This window comes from Arvicanthis niloticus, chromosome 20 (genome assembly GCF_011762505.2).
Source record: "Arvicanthis niloticus isolate mArvNil1 chromosome 20, mArvNil1.pat.X, whole genome shotgun sequence".
Taxonomy (NCBI): Eukaryota; Metazoa; Chordata; class Mammalia; order Rodentia; family Muridae; genus Arvicanthis; species Arvicanthis niloticus.
In genome coordinates, this window is record NC_047677.1 from 35,063,980 (window position 1) to 35,068,996 (window position 5,017).

General features: G+C 43.1%; 1 long non-coding RNA gene across 1 annotated transcript; it reads right to left on the reverse strand.

Moving 5' to 3' along the window:
- Positions 1-747: 747 nt before the first annotated feature.
- Positions 748-4,390, reverse strand: LOC143435203 (uncharacterized). Its single transcript, XR_013105293.1, has 3 exons — positions 3,184-4,390; positions 1,932-2,041; positions 748-1,821 (listed from the first exon to the last, which is right to left on the reverse strand). It is a non-coding gene; the product is annotated as an uncharacterized LOC143435203 (long non-coding RNA).
- Between the last annotated feature and the right edge of the window lie 627 nt (positions 4,391-5,017).

Here is a 5,017-nt window from a genome sequence, read left to right on the forward strand (position 1 = left end):
CCCTCCCCCTACGTGTAAGTGTTTGAATAGATGGTCTCACCTCTCTTGGATGTATACTAGGAATCAGACTGAGGAGTAACAAGATTCTCTGTTGAACATCTTGAGAAGTTGCCAAATTCTTTTCCAAGGTGGCTGCCAATTTTAGAATCCAACCAATAATGTATGAAGATGATAAAAGATTTTTTTTCCACATTCTCCCCATTAGCTTACAATGTCTGTTTATTTTCAGTTATTTGAAAGACGGGTCTCTTGGGTTCCGTCTGTATTTCCCTGAAAGTAACAGGTGGTCACCTTTGTCACTTCCCATTAGAAATGTGCAGCCAGGTGTAGAAGCACACAACTTTGATCTTAGCACTCAGAAGGCAGAGGCAGGTGGAGCTCTGTGAGTTCAAGGCCAGTCTGGTCTACATAGTGTGTTCCAGAACAACCATAGCCTACTTAAAGACACTCTAGCTCAAACATTAAAAATAAATAAATAAACAAATAAATAAATTTGTATGTCTTTCTGGGAAACATATATTCAACATCCTTTAAATTTTTAAAATAAACTATCCAACAAAGTATTTAATACTAGTGAATAATTTTCATTACTTCGTTCTTTTTAAAACTTCTTTTGGGGTGACCTGCAAAGGCTTGGAGATTGACCTTGTTGGAGTGAAGGGGAACGAAGAGATGACAGACACATGTGGGGCAAAGCTGGGCTCAGGTGTGCCTTGTAGTCTGATGGAGACACACCAGAGGCAGCTAGACAACTCAGAGAATTTATTGTACACAGTAGAAAGAGGAGGTGGATTAACAAGCCTTGGAAGGGGATTCCTGTAGAGGAACAGTCTCAGGCAGCAGTTCATCAAGAGGAGGCAGCCATGATTGATGGTTTCTGCACAGTCCACATTGGTACTTGGACCAGGGGAAGAAGGCATTGCCATTCCCATCGATCAGGGCATAGTGGTCCTTGACACGGCCATGTCCATGACGGCAATTCATGTTCACTCTGGACTCCAGAGTCTCCAGTCTTCAGGATACTAACCTCATCCCCCCCCCGCCCCCGTCATTCTTTTGTTATTTTACATGGATTTAAAACTCCCTGAAACAGGTCGTTTTTTAGGATTGTTGAGATTAAAAAGACCTTACCTATCATCTGTTTATATTTCTGTAGCCAGTGTTCGTTGTCTTCTCTGTTTGGTGTCTTGTTTCTCTCTTGCTCCCTTGCTTCCTCTACCCCCATTCACTACCCCTCACCCCCACCCCCATGTCCTCATGGTGGGCCTCTCCTCTTCTCTCTCTGCCTCTACTACCCTCTTAACTCCCTTCCCCATGCCCTGAATAAACTCTATTCTATACTATACCATAGTCCTGTGGCTGGTCCCTCAGGGGGAAGGGATGCCTAGGCATTGGCCCCACAGGGACACTCCCTTCCTCCACACCTTACCACACCTTCATAGAACATATCCCCCCTCTCTTTATCTTTTCATAAACACACCAGCTGCAGGGTGTTTTTTTGTTTTCTATTCTGCCTCATCTGTAATTGTTTTTATGTTTAGCAGTCTCTCTGTGATTTCTACCCCATATTCATAGCTGTGATTATTTTAAGCCATTTTATACAACTTAATTCTTTCCAATATTCTTGTTGACAGAAGCTCGTGCCATCCGGCTCTTCTTTGCCTGTGGCTGTTTGCTCAGAGTGGATTGCGTGTCTGTGTATCGTGTGGTTTTCCATTGCAATCGAGTCTTCATGGTGAACTTGGGTCCTTCCAGAGTGTATCCTGAATCCTGTGTTTGTCTTTTCGAGGTACCCCAAGGAGATCAGCAAGCCGGTGCCAACTATTTTTTAAAATGATATTTTAAAATATTCAAATATTTCTAAAAATATTCAAACTATTTTTTTTGGTTTTTTTTTTTTTTTGTCATATTTTACACAGAGTGTGCTTTACCTTTTTAAATATGATGAAATCTGATACCCGTGGCCATCCATTGTCTGAAGGCTCAAAGCCATTTTGCAGGATACCAAGTTATCTCTGAGACTGTAGTGTGGACTCTGGCTCTTCACAGGTGTCAATCCACAGGAAAAAGTCCCCAAAGATATTAAAGCAACAACAAACTTGTAAGTAAAATTTTAAGTGATAATTTTTTTCTTTATCCTGAGGAGATCCCAAATAAATGAGACCGAGACTATAAGATTTGTTTAATCAAGCTTTATGGCACAATAGATGAGCAGTTATTAGTCGATTCTAATCTTCAAAGGTAATCTGGCTACCTCCTAGCCCAAATTCCGGAGATACTTGCATCTTAGTATTGATCTGGCTCTCTCTGCTCCAGGTGTGTTCCCAAGATGTCTCCTGGACACTTTCCTCCAAGCAAATCCGATCTCCCCCCTCCCCTGCCTGGGATCAGAAGTCCAGCTGTTCTCTGCTCAGCCATTGGCTAATCAGCTTTTATTGACAAATCGGAGAATAAATTGGGAGCAACGCTTATATAACATTGAGACAGGAGATATTAAAACAAGCATTACAATGCCATGTCCGGATTGCAACCAGATATGGGGACATAGAAATCAGCATTTGAATAATACTAGGGTAATCTTTACACAGTGTGCAATGACATTATGCCCAAACACACTCTGTGGCTCCCAGGTCCCTATACCGCTGCTGCTGCTGCAGGTTCAAGCCCCAGACTGACCACCTTCATTCAGTTCCATCCCTTTCCAATGTATGTATGTATTCATGTATTTTACTGAAGTAGGACATTTATACAGAAATGTAAGTCATCCCAAGTACACATCTAAACACCAGTTGGTGAGTGGACACACATGAGTGTGTTTAGGGACAGACTCCCCAGGGCAGTTGCCACTTGCTTGGAGGAAACAGTCGTGGTGGTAGCTGTGGTAGGTCATTGATGGGTTGCTGGTTTTTTGTTTTTGTTTTTCGAGACAGGGTTTCTCTGTGTAGCCCTGGCTGTCCTGGAACTTACTCTGTAGACCAGGCTGGCCTTGGACTCAGAAATCTGCCTGCCTCTGCCTCCCACACGCTGGGATTAAAGGCCTGCGCCACCACCACCGCCCGGCGGGTTGCTGGTTTAAAAGCATCCCAATCTTGTTCTATTACTGTTCTAGATTTAATATTAATATGCCTTCCAACTGGCAAACATGCTGCACGCTTAGATATTAGTAGAAAAAGAGCTGTTTACCAGTGTGTGTCTGGCTCCGGTGAACGCCCGAAGAGGAGACAACCATGAAGAGAAGATTTCACTCACTTTGAATACACGGCAGGCCGATGCACTCCATAAAGACCTATCACCCAGCCCCGGTGTGCACTTTGAACAACTGAACAATGACAGGCGTAAGCTCATGTGGCCACTTGGGCAGAGGAAGCCTTATTTACACAGCAGAAGTACTGCCAGAATTATTTCTTAAGTACACCATCCTTGTCCTTTTCCAACAGTCGTTTCCCAGGGTCCTCTTGCCCACTTGGCGGAATGGAATTACGGAATTACGCTTTCCCTGATAAGAGCACAGGGGACTTAATGGGCTTAATGGTGGCTGTGACCCTGTGCTGACCCCTTAAGATGACCCCCCAGAGGTATGTTCTTTGCTATGGTATGGGCCTAATGGCTGGTAAGTCAGGGTTATCTCCTTTGGTTATAGGAGTGGAGACTTAAGTGGAGGTCAATCCTGGTGAACAAACGTTTACATCCTAGCATGCTAAATTTTCCTAATCTCTAACAGGCCTGGTTAGCACCCTACTTATCTTTGGGGGGTATTTTGGAGTCAGTGCTTCTTAAGCTAAATTCCACTTGTGTGACTTAATACCTGCTGAGCAAATCTAGCAGGAAGCCCTTTATAGCTGTCATTTCTATCATTTCAGGTGTCTTCTCTCTCTAGGAGAACAACTGTTTTTGTGGTGGGTGTGGGGTTGGGGGAAGGCAGTCCTAGCAATGTCCGGAGACATTGTTTTGGTTGGCATGGGGCAGGTAGATCAGAGGCAGGCATGCTGGTACACAAAATAAGTATCTTAAAATATGTGCTAAAGCTCACTGTGACAAAAATCTAGGCCCAAGGGTTGAAGTAGCCAATGTTCAGATCCCCCTTAAACGGCCCCGGGGCCAGACACAGGCTCTAAATGGTCAGAACTATCTTTCTTGAATGGGCTTTTTCACTGAATACTTTCTACCTCTGGTCAGCCTACATTTAGTTCACCTCAAATCTGTTTAAGACTAATAGTGCATTCTGAATGCATCGAATCACTGAGAGTTTGAGTGAAGTCATATGGATCCTATAGAGAAGGAATCAGTGATGTATGATGATACATATATATGTATATATATCACTGTATGTGTGTATACATATATGTGTGTGCACATATATATACACACACACATATATACACACATAGAGACAGACAGACAGGCAGGCAGACAGACAGACAGACACAGACACACAGACACACACACACACACACACACACACACACACACACGGTCATTACAATTAAGTAATAAAAACCTTCCAGCATTCACACCAGCATTTTTATGTATTTTTATGTTTTCGTTGAGAACATTAAGGTTTAAAGGGTACCCAGCAAATCAAATCGCAAAATGTTTGTATTTGAGAAACAAAGATTTAGATGTCCCCTCCCCTCGCACCTCAACTGCAAGGCAAACTTTCCTTTATCCATAAACCTTGTGACTTAAGCTCAGGGTGAAGCTGATTTCATTATTTCTGCACCGGAGGTGCTAATCTTCCCTTGCCCCTTCTTCCTCCAGGGAACTCAGCCTACTCTCTACCCTCTGATTCATTTCCCCTGGACAGCTGAGGAGTTTTTATAATGATCCGATCTGCTTTGTATCTGGTGTTTCCATTGTAATGCTATTACAGAACCAGCGTCGTGACAAATCGTCTGTTTATGAGAGGAATCAGTTCTACAAGAAGTAGAAAATTAGATATGCTTCTGTTTTGCAGTAACAATAAAAACCAGGACGGGGGGGGGGCAAATCTTCCAATTTATTCTCATCTGTATCAGCA